This window comes from Mustela erminea, chromosome 8 (genome assembly GCF_009829155.1).
Source record: "Mustela erminea isolate mMusErm1 chromosome 8, mMusErm1.Pri, whole genome shotgun sequence".
Lineage (NCBI taxonomy): Eukaryota > Metazoa > Chordata > Mammalia > Carnivora > Mustelidae > Mustela > Mustela erminea.
The window spans coordinates 55,774,323-55,794,238 of record NC_045621.1 but is presented as its reverse complement, the minus strand read 5'-3'; the positions used below and the strand labels follow the sequence as shown (position 1 = coordinate 55,794,238).

The window sequence follows — 19,916 nt, the reverse complement described above, 5'->3', positions numbered from 1 at the left end:
TTACCATTCTTAGAGGACTTTTTATCATGTGAGAGAAAATTCAAGTTGCACCACTCAGGTATCAATGAACTCCATACCTCATACCCTTTTCTGTATTCTATCAACTAGCCCAGTTTTACTCCTAACAATGGGTCCAGAAAGCCACCAATCTGAGATTATATATATTTTTTTAAGATTTTATTTACTTATTTGAGAGAGACAGAGGTAGCAAAAGAGAGCAAAGCAGGGAGAGAGGGAGAAGCAGACCCCCCGCTGAGCAGGGAGCCCAATGAGGGGCTCGATCCCAGGACCCTGGAACCATGACTTGAGCCGAAGGCAGACGTTTATCCAACTGAGCCACCCATGCACCCCAAGATTAGATTTTTTTTTTTAAAGACTTATTTTTTTGAGAGAGTACACGAGCAGGGAGGGGAACAGATCTCAAGCAGACTTCCTGCCTGCTGGGCACAGAGCCTGATGCCGGACTCGTTCCTAGGATCGTGTGGTTATGACCTGACCTGAAATCAAGAGCTGGATGCTTAACCGACTGAGCCACCCAGGCGTCCCTTGAGATTAGATTAAGACCAAGTATGAATGATCCATAAGAAACTATGATTTCGGGACGCCTGGGTGGCTCAGTTGGTTAAGCTCGTGCTCTCTCTCCCTCTATCTGATAAATAAATTAATAAAATATTAAAAGAAAAAAAGAAACTATGATTTTAGCTCAAGTAAGGGAGGGGATCTTACATAGGTATCATAGAATAGATTCAAACACCCAGATGCTTTCCAGAACTCCCTGGCTTCCCGCCACTTCTCTCCAATAAGAGAACCCAAGGGAGAGTCTCCCAACTTCAACATTCCTCCCCAGTACCATAGACCTCTTCTCTCATCAGATCCACACCACAATCCCCACAGCACAGCAACCACCTTCCTACAACTCGACCAGCCCAACTCTTAGTCATGGGACTGGAAACAGGATTCACTGATGAAGCAGGTTCTCCCTGGAATTCAGCCCCAAGTGAACTTAAGGACAAACAAGCTTACGATCATGAAATTAGATACTCTAGTGTAAGCAGATCCAATGACAAAATACAGAGGACACAATTACAGTATAGAAAGGACAAAAGGAAGAGTATGTTGGCTAAGACCAGCCTCTCTGGAAAAGATACAGCTGGTCCTCAAGCATTCTGATAAGAAGCTCTCCTCTATTGCTCCTCCCCTATCCATCCCTTCCTCCCCTCCTGAGTGCACTAAGAAGCAACTGAGGCTGGGTGAGGAGGGAAGGTAAACCTTTACCCTGATGATGAAAACATCTACAAGCTCTAATTTTTTTTTTTAAGATTTTATTTATTTATTTGACAGACAGCGATCACAAGTAGGCAGAGAGGCAAGCAGAGAGAGAGGAAGATACAGGCTCCCTGACGAGCAGAGAGCCCGATGCGGGGCTCGATCCCAGGACCCTGAGATCATGACCTGAGCCGAAGGCAGAGGCTTAACCCACTGAACCACCCAGGCGCCCCAACAAGCTCTAATTTTATATACAGCAGAGCTGGAAAAAACACAGGAAGCTTTTCATAAGCAAACTAGTCTCTCTGCTAACTACTAACCAACTGGTCCTTACCAGACCTTCCTGACTGAAAAACCAAGGCTTGGATTTGAATCGTAAGCTCAATTTTTGTCGGTCTTTGTGTGCAAGACTCAAAAGAGACGTGACCTAAACTCTCAAGTTCGAATTGTGTCGCTGTGCTCATTCACCATGTTGGGAGGTATGGTAAAATAAGTAGTCACCCCGTGCACAGATGGGGGGTGAGGCTGGGGTTAAAACAGGCAGACAGGCTCATGCCTGGCTTTCAAAGGCAACTCAGAACCAGCAGAGCTGTGAATGGAAAAGCCATGGGTCCCACAATAGGTAAGTTTGCAACATCAGAAAGGTCATTTGAGTTTCCCCTGGGCCAGCTATGCCTGAAGGGTTTTTGTTGTTTGTTTGTTTGTTTTTAAGATTTTATTTTTATTTATTTATTTGAGAGAGAATGACAGAGAGAGAGAGCAAAAGAGGGGTAAGTCAGAGGGAGAAGCAGGCTCCCCACCAAGCAGGGAACTCAATCCTGGGACTCCAAGATCATGACCTGAGCTAAAGGCAGTCGCTTAACCAGCTGAGCCACCTAGGCACCTGCTTTAATAGGTTTTAACAGACCTGGGAAATTAAAGATTTATCACTAAATGTCCAAGCGACTGGTATTTGAAAAAATAAATAGAATTACCAGGAAACCCTCACTAGAATTTTCAAAAACAAGAACATCCACACAAACGTTCTGTTCCTGGGGGAAGGAAGCTGGAATTAGTGGAAATCCTTACATCCTGAATCTATGTGAATAGCAGCAGGGCCCCAGTCTGGTCCTCCTATAACCCTCGCTTGCCCCACTTCCTGATCTGCACTGTAAGAAGTCACCACCAATGGCCAGGCCCCCAGAGCTGCTCTTACACCCCTGGAGATCAGCCAGAAATCCTTTAAAACTACCTCCTTGAGGTCTTGAGCCAGGACACGAGGTTTCCCGGCTGCTTCTCTGGTGATCTCTGTCTATGGAAGGGAACTTAAGGCACAGCTGCGGGTACACTGTAATGCAAACTCCCTCTGGGGCCGAGCAAGCTGCACACTGAGGAGATTTGAGAAAGCAGAGGGAAGGAGAGCAGTCTTCTCTGGTCCAGTCTCTGGAACACATGACCACCACCACACTGGGCTTATGTAGGGAATGCAAGCAGGCGCTACGCCTACAAGAATGGTGCCTGGTTGCCTGATGTCTTGGATATCTGGCAAGGAACACTAGGAGATGGAGAAGAACTTGGAAAGCACGGAGGCCAGAGCCCCAAAAGGTACGCACAGAGGAGGTGGGGGGCACCTCGAAGAGTTACCCATGTGGTTTGCCCTGTGGCTGTCCTCATACTATCTAAATCATAGACCTGCTAGTTCAACAGCTAGACTGGCCTGAGAGGAGCAGGTGCTGTGACAAGGTACCATCTTCCCTACTCACACACAACTATTTCCAACCTGTAACAACAACAACAAACCCGAGACACCTGGGGGGCTCTGTTGATTAAGCATCTGCCTTCGGCTCAGGTCATGATCTCAGGGTCCTAGAACTGAGTCCCATACTGGGCTCCCTGCTCAGCAGGGAGCCTGCTTCTCTCTCTGCTTGTGTGCTCTCTCACTGACAAATAAATCTTTAAAAAAAAAAAAAAAAAAGCAAACCCCAAACCAGACTTCAAGCCCCTTAATTTGTGGGGACACAACAAAATTAGGGAGAAATGTATCTATTATGTCAACATCTGAAAAAAACAGTAAACCTTGTTACTGAAAAAAGGTTTATTTTCTTAAATACTTAGTATTCTCCAATGTGATACAAGCAAAAAACTGGGGAATGAAGGGTAAAAAAAATTAGAGAGTTATCTAATTACAAATTCTGCCCATAAACTTTGTTTATATCAAGCAAAGCAAATATTTTCATTAACTCCAAGTATGGTGAGGATGTTTCCAAAGCAGGCCGTAACCATGAGGACCTCCAGCCTCCGGAACAGCTGCACTCTGACACTGTGATTTTATGTGGTCTGCAATAAAACGACACTTGGAGTTGGGGCTCGGGAAGGAAGGATTTCTATTTCAAGTTTACTTTGACATCTTACCATAATATCAGTCCCAAACATGCTGTCCTGTTGCTTTGTTTTTCAAAGTGAAAGACCCCGAACTTCCAGCTCCCTTTTATTAGAAAGGCACAGAGCTGGAAGAGAAGTTTTACCTATGAACAGGCAACATGAAATGAGTGGGGTGAGCCGGCAGCCTAGAAGCCGGAGGCGGCATCCTGGAGCCTGGTGCTTTAACTTCACGCGAGCTAAGGCGTTCAGGTCAACATAAATCCAAGAGCAACACAAGGACGCAGACGACGCCAGTGGCAGAGAGCGAAAATCTCTCAGGGGCATCCACGAGAGTTATCCAACATGGCTTCTGGGCAACAGGACACCAGAAATTCTCTGGCTGACTTAACATTCCTCAGCAGATGCTCCAGGAGATTTCGAGAAGAATTAAAACCATTTCACTGAAAAAACCGGCACTGTGAGCACAGTCCCCTTAGCGCTGGTGTTCTTTGAACTGTGACCTATTTTCTTCCCTCCTCCACTAAGTGATGAGATACACTCGGATCACCCTTCTGATTGGTATGGCAGAAATGCCAGCCGTGGTAGGCCGAGGTGTCCTCTCCAGAGTAGGAAAATCATGTTATCAACTACCCATGATCTGCCGGGCTGCCTCCGGTCCCACCAGCAGGTGTTTCCCATGGAACACTAATGGATCCCCAACGTGCCTTCAGTCTCAGAGAACATCCAAGTCCAATCAGACTGCTTCACAGACAGGAAGCTGGGACGTGGAGGTTAACTATTGGGAGCAAGGGCCACATACCTAGAATGACCTCTTTTCTCAATGCCCGCAACTGGCCAGCTCACACTGCTCTACACATTCAAGGACTTTATTTCAAAAAAAAATGGAGGTCCCCAAAACAGACATGATTTTAAATTAAGACAACTTTAAAGGGTCAGAACATTTTGCTTTTAAGGATTAGGCTTTGCAGGTCATGTACAGCCGCTGTCATACACACCCACACACACGCACTTTTCTTATTTTAAAATCACTTCTTTGAGTTCCGAAAATAAAAGACCATAAAGGGCATAGGGGCATAAGGTTCTTCCCATGTGTCATAAATATAACTACACACATACATATGCACATACTATAAATTCAAGTCATAGTTTACAAAGATAATGGAATTATCAAAAGGATAAAGCCATCCAATAAGGCATTTTAAACTGCAGAAACGGCTTTTGATAATAGTTCTTTATTTTAAAATTTTTTTCACTGGTACAGACTGTGAAAAGGGATTTAAGTTCATAATGGGAAGAAAATGCAAATCTGGGAGATGATGAATGTTTAAAGGTGTCTATGCAGCATGGCAATGTCCAACATTACAGATTAAAGTAAATGGAGTGCAGGATTAGAGAAAGCTTTAAAAAAAAAAAAAAAAAAGAGGGCAAAGAAGCTAGGGAGATGAAAGCAAAATCACATTTCAGAAAGAACAGACCCGAGAAAGGCAAGGGGGAGCTTAGACATTCAGGTAAATAGGTCTACAGATGCAGGAAATAAGATTTCCATTTATTGTGCCATTGAAGTGACTAGGTGGAGAGGGGAGGGGGACAGAAGCTCAGAATAGAAAGAAAGGATGTTCTGTTTATCCAGTTCCAGAAAACGAGACTTGTGCAATACATTTAACTGGGGCATTAAATGTGTTAGGGCATCTTTTGTGCAGTCCCTGCCTGGGAGCACATTCATGTTTCCCAAACATATTTCCCATCATAAGGTTTTATAACCACATAACTCATATAGATTTACAGAAACCTAGAAAATTGGAAAAGATTTCCTCCCACAAGATCCAAGTATCATTCCGGGAGCCTCTGGAAGGCCTCTCTGCAACTGAAAACATTTTACGCTGTTTTATGTCTTACAGGATCTTCCCCCAAGTAACCAGCCAGAGCTACTGATTGTTAATGTACATTTCCAAAAAGAGAGCTAAGATAAATGTATCCAAGAAAGCAGTTTTCCAGAACATTATTCAGAATCGTGACTAAGACTCAACACTGCCAAGAGGCAACAAAGCAGCGAACTCCCCCCCTCCCCCAGTGTAGAAAAACCTGGTTAATGGGACAAGTTTATCCATTTGCCTTCAAAAACCCACCAACCAGATTCTAAATGGAGATCAGTAAATACTGTGTACCTCACAATTTTACTCTCAATTTTCAGTGCTTAGAGAACTAAATGTACTTTGCCCTGACCCAGGTAATGGCGAAAGAGACAGGCATTTGCTCTCTTATTGTCAAAATTCTCCTTTAAGCAGGTCACCAGGAAAGGGTTTCTAAGCTTAAAAAATACCAAGACCTCAGAGCACCTGAGTGTCTCATTGGATTAAGCATCTGCCTTCATCTCGGGTCATGATCCCAGGGTCCTGGAGTCCCTGACTCGGGCTCCGTGGTCGGCAGGGAGCCTGCTTCTCCCTCTCCCCTACCCCTGCTCATGTGCTTCTGCATTCTCTCTAATTAATAAAACAAATAAAATCTTAATTAAAAAAAAAGATACAAAGCCTCAAACATGTCCACCCCTAAGCCCCTGGGGGGCGGGGCGGTATTTCAACACAATAAATGCTTTCCTTGGAGTACTATGCGTTAGGACAGGGTTCAAGGCACTTTATACCCATTATCTCCTATCCTCACAAGGACCTTGAAAGTGGGTGTTGTTTTCATGCTCCTCTGACAACAAGACCACCACACAGAAAGCACCGGGTATCCTGTTCACGGACACTGGCCAATGGCAAAAGCAGAGTCTGAACCCAGGAGGTCCAATCCAGAATCCATTCTGCTACCCTGAAAAAGGGCTACTGAGCTAGGTCTTTCAACATTACGTCATTTTGAATACTTAATAGGGAATGCCAAAAATAGTATTTATAGGTCTATACGCAGTACCAGGCCACCGTGAGAAGAAACCTGTTCCCTCATCTATTTTCACGTTTCGTGCCGGCTGGTTAATTAGCTCCACAGCATTCCTGGATCATTCCATTTGGGAGGCACCCGGGCCCAGATCGTTAATTTTCTTTCCGTCAGTCACACCTTATGCTGTCACCATACAAGCGAAGTGGATCCGAGATAGATGTTTAGTCACCAAGCACCTGAAATAGTTTCTTCTCCTCTTCCTTTGCGTTCTAAGTTCCTTTAACTCCTGCAGCCTTTGGGCCTGCTCTCTCTGCCCAGGGTGGAGGCACTGAGTGCCGCTCCCACCCCATCTAACCAAGAAGCTCGCCACTCAGCCTGCCCCAGGTGAAGAAGAAAGGAGTGGGCCGCTTGCATCAAAAGCACGCTGATATCTGCATGGAATCCTTTACTCCCCATTTCCTCGCCAGGGGTACTCAGGGCCCCGAGCCCTGTGGAACACCCCCCACGGAGAGTGGGCGGATCTGCCAGGCCTGCCGCTCCCAAAGCCACAGTTCCCAGGCCCTGCACACAGGGAAGCCGCCGGACCCAGGGAGGCTGTCAGAGCAGCGCTGGGGTGGGCTCAGGAACCGGCAACTCTCTTCCCTGAGTGCCTCTCAGGCCTGGCCGGGGCTGAGAACCACCAAGGCAGCAAGGCAGACAAATAATATTTATGCCCCTCTCCAAAGATAGGTGAGAGAGATGAAAAAGGAAACTCCATCATACAGATGATTAAAATCCAACGTACATTCCTTTAGTGTGTGTGCGTGTGTGCTTATGTATGCCTCTCTGTATACACACGTGCATATACACGGTATCCTTATGTATATATGAAAAATGTAAACATACACAGTTGTATGTGAGCGGAGGGTCTCTAGAAGGACACACGGGAACTGGCAGCAGTGGCTGCTTCCGGGAAAGGAAGCGCACCAAGGAGGAGCGTGAATGGGAGGGTTACGCTTTTACACAGTTCACATTTTATGTGCCTATGTTTCCTGTAAATATTTTAAATTTGCATTCCCCAAGACTGCAATGTCTAGATACAAAGATCTTAAGTCTAAATGGGTCACCCACCATGGCCTGACTTGGCAAATGGGTGAAAAAAAGATCAATCCCACAAAGACCATTCAAAGTGCTGGCGTGGGGGGCTGACTGCCAGGTGGTGAGTTTATTTTCTATAGCTGAAGTGGACGCAGTGCGGGGAAAGCACTAGGGCACCCTGATCCAAAGGAGGTGGGGTGTTCAGTCTCACTGAGCACTCATGCCCCCCTCCCGATCATGGACGGGCTCTATGTAGGCACGCGCTCCATTCCTCCTCTGCCCACCCTGCATTCGGGTTCACTTCCAGTCCAGGGCATCTCCACCGCTGGTGGGGGAGTGTGGGCATGCCTGCGGTTGTGGCACACACAGAGTAATCCGGGAGAGGGCAGGAAGAGGGAAAGACAGGCTAAACAGGCTCTAGAGAGGGTAGGAGGAAAGCAGGGACTGCAAAGGCTAGGAATGACGCAGGACAGGACCAAGGAATATGGGGGTACAAGGAAAACGGGGAGCATCCAGGAGTGCAGTGGGTGGGGTGGTGGTAGGCTAAAGGTGATAAAAGCAGAAAATCCTGTTTCCTTTAAAGCTGCTAGCAAAGCGTCTCCCAAGATCCCGATAAGATACTTCTAACTACAAAGTAAAAGAAAAACTCATAAATGCAAAAAGCATATGGAAAGATAAGGGAGTGCCAGAAAAGGAAAGAATTCCCAATAATGTTAAGGGTAACAACAGGGCAATTTTGTTATTGCAACAACTGAGGGCCTAAATGCACTTAGCCCACTGGGTCAGGGAGCGATCCGGGCCCTCACCCAGGCATCCACTCCTGTCTTCGCCCCACGCCCACCAGCAGGAAGCAACAGATCCATGTGGGTAAAACAGGGCTGACTAGACTCTATCTCTTTGATAAAAAGCCTCCCCCTCAAACCTGAAGTAATAAATGGTGGGAGAATGAGAAAACACACAGCTTATGAGAGAGAGGAAAGGGAGTATCTTTCTGAAGACTCAAAAGAAAAAAGGCAGAATTCATTCCATGAAGGGCATGGCATCCTCAAAAGAATACAGAAGAACATGGCCTTCTAGATCCTTCATGCGTTGCGTTTCTTTCTTATTTTCTCTATATACCAGACTCAGATTAAAAATAAGGGAAGAGGGGCGCCTGGGTGGCTCAGTGGGTTAAAGCCACTGCCTTCGGCTCCGGTCATGATCCCAGGGTCCTGGGATCGAGCCCCGCATCGGGCTCTCTGCTCAGCAGGGAGCCTGCTTCCTTCTCTCTCTCTGCCTGCCTCTCCGCCTACTTGTGATCTCTATCTGTCAAATGAATAAATAAAATCTTAAAAAAAAAAAATAAGGGAAGAAAAGCAAGGAATTTAAAAAGCTGTCACCAGATTATGATCCACATTCCAGGCATGGAAGAGTAGAATTCACACTAGAGAATATCGACTCCATGATGAAGAAGTCTCCCCAGATGCAGAGACACGTGGTCAACATGTTAGTAAGATTACAGACAGGAAAAACAAAAGGTGTTTCTGAGAAGAAATGAGGACATGATCATTTCAAAACCTAAAAACAAATCTTTTATTTTTAATTAAAGTATGCAGATAAAAAGGACTCCCCATACCCTGGGCTGTGTCCCTGAAGGGAACACACCTGGTGTTCATCCTGGCATAGGATGAACTATGGACTGTAGTCATACCTGGACTTATCCTGGCAAAACTAGGTTGATAATATTTTCTTAACCATAAAAATCCAGGTAAATACAGAGTTTAAAAAAAAATTGATGGGCTGCAAAATGACAGATTTTCAAAGAAACAAGAGCCCAACTGACCTATCTTAGGTCCTCAGGCTACTGTAACAGCATACCACACCCTGAGTGGCTTAAACAACAGAAGGTTATTCTGCCCCACATCTGGAGGCTTTGAGTCCACAATTAAGGTGTCCAACAGGGCCAGGCCCTCTCTAAAGGCTCCAGGAGAGAATCGAACTCATGCCTCTCTTGATTTGTGGCACTGCCTGTTATCTTTGGTTTGTAGATACATCACTCTAATCTCTGCCTCTGTCATCACATGGCATCATCCCCAGTGTCTGTGCTTTTCTTCTAAGGGTGGTCCTAGTAAATTAGGGCCCCCGCTAACTCGGTATGACCTCGTTTTACCTCTGTTACATCTATGAAGACCCTACTTCCAAATAAGGTCACCTGCACAGGCACTAAGGGTTAGAACTTCAACATCTTTTGGGGGGTAGGGAGAGACACAATTCAACCCACAACACTTCTCCTCTCTGGTACCAAAACCAGAGGTGGAAAGCAACACCTACAAAATTTGAAGGGAATAGAGAGACCAAACCTTATAAAAACCACACCCAGTTTTCTATTAAGTATAATATCAACCAAAAAACAGTCTCATATATTCAAAGGTTCAGAAAATACCCAGCCCATTTATCCTTCTTGAAAAAATAAAAAAGTCTCTTAAGAACCAAAATTAACTTTTCAACAGTGAAGACGTTATCATTAAGGGGACAAAGGGGTGAGGGCTATAAACTATAGCCCAAGCCCAGTCTTCAAACACTTCACTCAACTGTCCCTCTTCTGCTTCCACTCCCTTCTCATTCAGGAAATGTGGTTTTTGAACCATATCCTTCACTCCATAGTGCAGAAACAATCTCTTACCTTATCTGGCAACCTCTTAAAAAAATAGTGCCCTGTGCCAGAACTGCAAACAATGGCTAACATTTTTTGCAATGGTTGTGACACTGGGCAGAAAAAGCTCTCCCACACGCCCCACCCCACGCCCCAACCTCTAAAGAAGCAGAAGAGCACAGAACACCACAACCACCATCTTCATTGCCAAAGAACCAAAATTACAAAAAAGGAAAATTTGAGTTTATCAGACGATCAACATTTTTAAAGACATATGGAAGAAACATTTAAGCCAGTATACACAGTCTTGTATATGTGATGACAATAGGAAAATATGTATAATTAAAAGCTAGAAGGAGGTTCAATAAATGTTGATGGTTATTCTTACGGGGGTGGAAACAGCAACCGTTGTTCCCTTTTACATTTTTGGTTTGACATATGTTCTGACATTTTCATAATGAGAATATTTTAGAAGAAAACATACTTTATTTTCCATTAAACATTTATTTGAGACATTTGTATCCATTTCTTTCTACACTGGGAGGTTTCCCAGCAATCCCCTCTGTTGGACACCTGCCAAGTTATCACTCTCATGAAGCCCCTTCCTCAGGAAGGAGGATTCACCTTTCCTTTATCTGAGCATATCCAACTGTGTCTACTCATCCACCTGGTTGAGACTTGCCTTTGTCTGTGTAGCTCAAACTGTCCATAGTCATCTCTTCCCCAGGGCTTACAGATACTGAATGGTCTGCTTTACTGACTGCTCTCACAGTGAAGGTCTGGACTGGCTTCCTCTTATCGTCACTGTGTGGCTCAAGATCCAGTTCCTTATTCTATGTACTCTGTCTGTAGTACTACACTGGCTACTATACAAAGTAGTACATAGTACTGTATGCAACATCCAAAGGAACCGCACTGCCCCAGCTCTATCTACATGCCTGACTTCTCTGCTTACAACTTTCAATCTATAACCAATCACTCCTTAACATTAAACTCTCCTGAGGTGTCTGGGTGGCTCAGTAGGTTAAGTGTCTGCCTTCAGCTCAGGTCGTGATCTTGAGGTCCTGGGATGGAGCCCAGCGTCAGGCTCCCTTGCTCAGGGAGAAGTCTGCTTCTCCCTCTGCCCCTCCCACTGCTCATGCTCGTTCCCCCCCTCTCTCTCTCTCAAATAAAGAAAATCTTTAAAATAAATGACCTTTCTCAAAAACAACATCCTGAATATGACTTCTTTTTTTTAATATTTTTTTTTTAAGATTTTATTTACTTATTTGACAGGCAGAGATCACAAGTAGGCAGAGAGGCAGGCAGAGAGAGAGGAGGAAGCAGGCTCCCCGCTGAGCAGGGAGCCTGATGCGGGGCTCGATCCCAGGACCCTGGGATCATGACCCGAGCCGAAGGCAGTGGCTTTAACCCACTGAGCCACCCAGGCGCCCCCTGAATATAACTTCTTACAACATAGAAAACTCTCCTTTTTCTGTAGATCTTGGGTGTGATGTTAAGAATGATGAGGATAGGACCACCATGCTGCCACTGTGCTGTCTCACATCCATGTGAATGGGGCCCTGGGCCTGCAAGGTGGCGGCCCCAGAGACTGAATATCTGACTCCTAAAGGCATTCTCTACCTCAGTTACACGTTCAGCCCCCTACGATTGCTGGAGCCCACTTACCCTTGAATTTCATGTTAAAGCAAGTACCCAAGTAACACATCAGGACCTCCACTGAGTTCTCTATTCTAAATATAAATGTATGTTCACCAAATGTATCTGTCCAAATAATAATGAGGGTGATCAAGTTAGTAGTAAAGCCTTACATGCTACACCAGACCTAGCTAATAAGCACTTTACATATATTAGCTTATTTTTATATTTTATATTTTATATTTTATATTTATATAAAATTTTTATATTTTATATTTAATTTTTATATTTTATATTTTATTTTTTCACCCTGTTCCATTTGCTGTCATTGTCCCTGGGCTACAGATGAGAAAACTAATGCCTAGGGAGGCTACTAAGTAAGCTGCCCGGGGCCCCACAGCCCACAAGTGGTAGATCTGGATTTGAACCGAGGTAGTCTGAGCCACTGTCCGAGCTCTTCATCATGGCTGTACGCTGGTTTGCCTTTGTAACGGTGGGTCCCCTGACCAAGGTGCATACCAAGCACGGAATGCTGTTAGGTGCTTAAGAAATTCTGATCGTCATCCACAGATAATTTAGCGAGTCATGTTTCTCTGAATGGTAATCATCGGGAACATTCTGTCACATTGGACACGATGACATTTTGGGGGTGGAAAAATAAGTGGAAGGGAAAAAGACTTTTAGAACAATGCCAAAACCAGCACATCACCCCCTCACTAACTAGTCGAATCCAAACTCTGGCAATCCCACCCGCAATGCTGCTGCCAACAGGCCTCATTACAAGAGAAAAGAAGGACAAGAGGGAGCTGCTACCATTTATCTTATTTCAACTCCTTAGAAGGAAAATGGGACCTATAAACATTTAGGGGGAAATACCTCCAAGTTTCTAGGCAGCACTGAAAGTTTCCTCCCCACAAACACACGTTAAAAATGCTATATAACCAATTCAGCACACATTCTAGAAAAAAGCAGACTAAGTCAATTGTGTACATGTGGCTGTTTAACAAGATCCTTCCTAGGCCTGTACTGGGGGGCAGGGAGTGGAGAGAGAGAATGAGAAGACTACATTTTCTGCATCTATTATTTTTTTTTTTTGCTATATTCCTACTCCACTAGCACCACAGAGGAGGAGAGGGGAAAAAAGGCAGCATTGCTCAGTTTTCAAAACAGCAGCCTCAATGACATGTCTGGTATGATATCTTAGCAACAATGTCAATATTGTCTCACCACAACTAACCATATTAACATTCCACTCTAATCATGATTTCTCAAATATAAAATGGAATGCGCATTACTCCATTCATTCTCTGAGCATCGCTCTTGGAAATGCAGTCCTGCAACAGTTTCTATAACATTGTATGTCAATTAAGCATCAAAATTATATTCAATAGCTATCACCTCTGTATTAACTTGGAAGCATGAGAATACGCAAATATTGATGAGGAATCGACAATAAACACAAGAACCAAATAAAACATACTGACAAATTGCTTTGATGAAACCCTGTCCCTGGTTATTTCTGGAATGGAACCCTTGTCACTCGTCTCCTTGTAGAGCTGCATTCCAGTTCACCTCTGGAGGGCTGCCAAGAACAGGGTTGACAAGATAATGGGGGAGCTCCTTCTTGAGACCAGGAGTTCTCCCAGTCACATATATGTACTTCTGCCATGGCTGGCTGAGGCTGGCCCTGCACAGCATCCTAATAGTTCTCAAACCTGACTAACCATTCAAAAAGCACTACAAACTCCCATTGCAGGTAGGAATTTGACTCACAAAGCTCTCGGGGAAGCAGCCAGGTTTAGGAATCCATGCACTGGACAACTACGCGAAAGCCCATTCTGACGAAGACAAAGAGAACACCAGATCACACAGGCACCGCATCTTCGAGTACACACACATCTTCTTGGATACCAAGGCCTTCTGGTGGTGGATCCTTGTGTTAGGGGCTTAAACCTTTTCTTTTCCCCTTCCCTGCCCAGGTAGCACATGCCATCCCAGACTGCTGACAGCAATTGCCCCCACAGCACTCTGCTAAGGCCAGACCCCTCACCATGGCTCTCTTCTGTCCGCACCAGATGAAATGGCTAAGTTGTATCTGCCACACAGGCAAGGAAACAAAACTATCCAAGACACTGCCATTCACTAAAGCCTAAAGGGATCAAAAGAGGGTGTAGCAGGGAAGAGTCCAAATGACACAGAAAGTGCTATCAGTCATAGTAAGAGCAAATGTAAAATGCTTACGATGGTCCAGGCACTGTTCTAAGCCCTGTAACTCACAGGATCCTCAGGACTACCAACCACCCCAGGAGAGAGAAACTGTCATTCACCCCGTGTTGCGGATACAGAAGCATACATAGCTTCTGGCTGATACATTACAGAGGACACCGGCTTTGGAGACAGACAAACGGGTTCAAGTCTTGGCTCTGCCATCCCAGCTGAGTTACCCCAACTGTAACTCACAGTTACTGTGAGTAACTGCACAGTAATTAAACTAGCTCTTTAATCTCCACTAATAAGCTATTGATTATGTGGGCTAACTATTTACAGGCATTTAGCACATGGATACACAGTAAATACTCAAACTCATAGTAAATACTCATAGTAAATACTCAAAGAAAAAGTTGCATCAGTGCTGCCCTATTCTCTCCCAGGGGGTTCACTTCCTAGCTTCTCTACTATGTCTGAGGAAGAAAAAGAGATCTCACCCCTCCCTCAAAACATCTGGGTATCAAAAGTTCCTGATATAAATTTAAATATTTACAGGAGTGTATCTGATTTCCTTACTTGACAGGCATTTCCCCAAACCAAGGATATCATGTGGTAAAAGTGAAACAAATTCCCCTCAATTAAAACAAAACAAAACAAAAAAAAACAAAAAACACAAACACAAACAAAACCTTCATTTCATTTGACCTTTATCATTATTGTATGGCAGATTATTACCTTCATTTTTTTTTAAAGATTTTATTTATTTATTTGACAGACAGAGATCACAAGCAGGCAGAGAGGCAAGCAGAGAAAGAGGAGGAAGCAGGCTCCCCGCTGAGCAGAGAGCCCGACGCGGGGCTCGATCCCAGGACCCCGGGATCATGACCTGAGCCGAAGGCAGAGGCTTTAACCCCTGAGCCACCTAGGCGCCCCTATTACCTTCATTTTATAGGCAAGAAAACAGAAATTCAGAAAAACGAAACACTTGTTCAAAAGGAGCCAGCAGCTATATCAAACTGGACCTTCAGGAACAAGTTTCCTGACGCCAAGCCAGCAGACTGCTCGTTCATCTTTGAGAAGCTGTTTCCATGAAGTCAGACAGGATCTGAAGTACTGTTTGGGGAGTCCAATAACCATGGAAACCATGTAATGGATGGAGGGGGAGGAAACTCCAGAATCTCTAATCTTCATAATCTTAGAGCTAAGGATGTAGCTTTAAGAGGTTTAATAAGATTAGCAGCATCAAAACTCTCCTACAAAGCAGGGAAAGAGAGCTGACCTCCCTGAAAGAATGATGTGTAACCTCTCAGTTTTCAACACTGAAAGTACAGAATTAAAACAAAATCTCTCACTTAATCCTACCAAAAATGAAGATGAAATATACATGAATCTTTTTAGGTTTTATAATTCAAAATTAAACATTACATGTGTGATTTGCTTAGAACTCTAGCTGGTAAACAATTAATGGTTAACCACTTAAATGCATTCCTTAAAATAAACATTAAAGAATATTAAAATGAATACTAAAGAATATTAAAACAGATCCTAAACTCAACAACAACAACAAAAAATAGGTAAGCATACAGGCAGGACAGAGAAACAAATTTAAATCTCTCTGATAAATACTTATATAATATATATGTTGTGTCAAGCATAGATTTAAGCACTTCATAAATATTAACTCTTTTAATCCTCATAAGTGACCCATGAGGCACAGAAAGTTTAAGTAATTTGCTCATTTTCACACAGCTGGTAAACTATGGCACCAGGCTACAAATCCAGGCAATAAGATTTCACACGGCCAATAAACATAAAAATGCGTTTGAATTCATTCTGAAGAATTACTTAATTAAAACAATGAGATACAATTTTTGCCTACCACATTGCAAAGATGAAATAATTTGATTATAACCAGTGGTGTTAAGTGTGTAAATATATATTCTCATATACTGAAAATGGAATTGGCAATTTAATGCCATCTTTCTGAAGGGCAATTTGACAAAAATCTAGGAAGATTGTAAATGAACCAACTTGTTAACCAACAATAGGAGAATAATGAAATAAATTATGAGCTATCTGTCCAATATAATATTAAGCAAATTTTGAAAAACCTATCAGTATGTGCTAATATGAAAAATGTCTAAAACTGCAATCAAATTTACAAAATAAAACAGTGTAAATCTGTGCATTTTAAGGACCTATGCATGTGTGTACATATGCATGCATATACACAGAAAATATCTGGAAAGATCAAATAAGAAACATTAATTGCCTTTAGAGGCAAAAAGGAAAGCAGAGAAGAAATAGCAATGTACCTATTTCTAATACCATTATATAGCTTTTTTTTTTTTTAAGATTTTATTTATTTGAGAGAGAGAGAGAGGAGCATGAGCAAGTGGGCAGAGGGCCAGAGGAAGAAGCAGGCTCCCCACCGAGCAGGGAGCCCGACATGGGACTCAATCCCGGGACTCCAGGATCATGACCTGAGCTGAAGGAAGACGCCCAACTGACTGAGCCACCCAAGCATCCTAGCTTTCTTTCTTTTTCTAATAATTGTATATTTAACTATTTACATTTATGGTGCTTATATGGTTTTACAAAAACAGAAAAGGATAGGTTTGTAATCTCAAAGACACCAAGCAGAAATGGTCCTTAAGATATAAAAAAAGGTTGCACCTGGGTGGCTCAGTCAGTTGGTTGTCTGCCTTCAGCTCAGGTCATGATCCTGGAGTCCCCGTGTGGAGCCATCATCAGGCTCCCTGCTCAGCAGGTAGTCTGATTCTCCCTCTGCCTCCCAGCCAGCTTTGTTCTCTCTCTCTCTCTCTCTTTTGCTCACTCTCTTGCAAATAATAAAATCTTGTGGGGGGGGGGAAGTTATAGAAAAAGAAGAGATACTACTCAGTTACTGAGTCTTGGTAAAGACCATATAAGAAACTCAGAAATAACCCTTTGGGCCTGGGACAGGGTAGAAATCACTTTTCCTGGAGAGAAAAGTTATAAAGGAAATCTACTGCCTTCTGTCTCAGGGATAGCTTTTCCTTTATATTTATTCAGTGCTAGAAATAAAAAAAAATAATGGGAGCTATCCAGAGACATAGTAGAAACTGAACTCGTCTGGAGTCAGAAACTATACTTTGATTCCATTTTTGCTTTAACTAGCTATATAACGTTGGGCAGTTGATAAATGCCTCTTTTCTAATTTTCCTCAAGAAATGAAGACACTGGGGCACCTGGGTGGCTCAGTCGGTTGAGCGGCTGCCTTCAGCTCAGGTCATAATCCCAGGGTCCTGGGATGGAGGCCCATGTTGGGCTCCTTGCTCAGCGGAAAGTCTACTTCCACTCCTTCTGCCCTCCTCCCCCATCCCCCCTTGTACTATCTCTCTCTGTGTCTCAAATAAATAAAATCTTAAAAAAAAAAAAATGAAAGACACTGGGACACCTAGGTGGCTCAGTAGATTAAGCATCCAACTCTTGATCACAGGGTCCTAGGATCGGGAGACTGTTGGCCAGGCTCCCCACTCAACAGGGGGCCAGTTTCTCCCTCTCCCCGTCCTTCTGCCCACCCCCTGCCCCAGCTCATGCTCTCTCTCTCTCTCTCTCGCTCTCAAATAAATAAAATCTTTAAAAGAAAAAAAAAAAAAAGAAAGAAAATGAAAACACTGAACTCAATTTGTAAAACTCTTCTTGGTCTAAATCCTTTAATTTCATTACTTTACCTTAGTTTAAAAAAGAATCCCTACATCTAACAATCTAAGATTATGAACCATGGACCAAAATATTTACACTTAAGACTACAGCAGTTTGGGGCACCTGGATGGCTCAGTCAGTTAAGCGTCTACCTTTGGCTCAGGTCACAATCCTAGGGTCCTAGGACTGAGTATTGCTTCCGGATCCTTGCTTAGCGAGCAGCCTGTTCCTCCCTCTGCCTGCCACTCCCCCTGCTCTCTCTCTCTCTCTTTCAAAAGAAAGAATACAGCAAAAGTTATTAAGGAGATGCTTAGCTATCCGGAACTATCCCTGCCAGCTGGGAGCAACTCACCAGAAGCCAGGTGTCAGGAGGGACTGAGACTTTTCGTGTACAGAGGCAGAAACTCACCAAGTACTGTAGAAAATCTGATGACTCATTTTGAGTTGGTTTTATGCCTTCATTTTGGTTTCTCTGTAAATTTCTTAAATAGAAGCCATCAGACCAGCAGGCTCAACACAAACCTGAAATTTTAACAACACCAGAGACACTTCTACCCATGGAACACAGGCACGTTTTAGTAACTTCAATAAAAATTCCCCAATGAGTGACTTTATAAGGAAATCCCACTACTATGCACCAGGGGCCATACCAGGGTAAGGGAAGAACCAGACTGAAATGGAAAAAAATGTGCAGTTGACCCTGGAACAACACAGGTGTGAACTACACAGGCCCATTTAGATGCAGAACTTTTCCAGTTAATACTGTGCAATATAGCAAATGTATTTTCTCTTATTTTTACATTTCTTCTCTCTAGCTTACTCTTTTGTAAGAATACAGTATATAATAAATATATAAAATGTGTCAGGTGACTATTTACGTTATTGGGAAGGCTTCCGGTCGACAAGAGGCTATTATGTTCTGGAGAGTTAAAAGTTATACTTGACTTTTTGGGTATGGATGGGTATGGAGGAGGGTGGTCAGTGCCTCTAACCCCCATGTTGTTCAAGGTCATATAAAGACAACGAGGAGAAACTATAAATGGGCAATGAATATTTAAGAGGTCTACCAATCTCAAAGAAATGCTAATTAAAAACAAATATATGCTGGGACCTACAAAATCAGCAAAAATTATTAAAATCTACAAACACCCAAAACTAGTAAGAGTCAGGCAAGCAGGCACACTCACACACCGCTTACACAGGTGACCACACACTCCCTCTGGAAAACAATCTGGCAAGAGGTACCACGAGCTTCTGAAAAGTTTGTTTTCATTATTAATTCCTTGCCTAGAAACATTCTATTAAAATAATCAGAGATTTGTACACAGGTACCTATTTTCCAGAGGCTTTTTTTTTTTAATGAATGAAAAAATCATACCCACACAAAATCATTCATTATAGTACAATAAAATATTAGGCATTTATCAAAGACTAATGACATCAAAAAGGATAAAGCAAAAGACAAAAAATATCCTGGGGCTTTTTTCTTTATTCTTATTAATATTTTCCAAATTTTCTACAAATGAGCACATATTATATTGGGCACAGATTCAAAGACCCATGTTGATTCTCACCTTACCTTCTCTAAAACCGAAATGTAGATACTAGCTGACGGCATCTTTAAAAACCGGCATCAGCCAGGCAATGACTGCAATCTCACAGCCGCTGACTGCAAACCTGGGCTGTCACATCTGGTCGAGGGACAATTTTAGCTCTTTCCAGGTTTCAGTCAACAAATCACTTAGGGTCAACTGTGGAAGAAAAATGAACCCTGGAGTTTATCTGAAAGCTTTCCATTAAAATCTCCTTTGAGATCATGAAAGGATGGTGTCAATGTAGTGCAGAGAAAAATGGATATGGACAACTAGGTAAAAAAAAAAGAAGAATTAGGCTCTGAATAGAAATCAGAAATGCTTTAACAAACCTGTTTATATTTTCCTCCAGCTTTTTCTTTTTAAGATTTATTTATTTATTTGAGAGAGAGTGCATGTGTACGAGCACAGAGGCAGGAAGGGAAGGAGAGGGAGCAAGAATCCCAAGCAGATCCCGTGCCAAGCATGGAGTCCAAGGTGGGGCTCAATACCATGACCCTGAGATAATGACCCAAGCTGAAACCAAGAACTGGACGCCCAACCAACTGTGCCACCCAGGCGCCCCTAATTTCCTTGTTTAA

The 19,916-nt window shown here is 43.3% G+C and overlaps 1 protein-coding gene across 8 annotated transcripts in view; it reads right to left on the bottom strand.

The window, feature by feature from the left end:
* TANC1 (tetratricopeptide repeat, ankyrin repeat and coiled-coil containing 1) overlaps nt 1-19,916 on the bottom strand; it is a 232,017-nt gene that overhangs the window by 125,436 nt on the left and 86,665 nt on the right. The window lies entirely within an intron of this gene.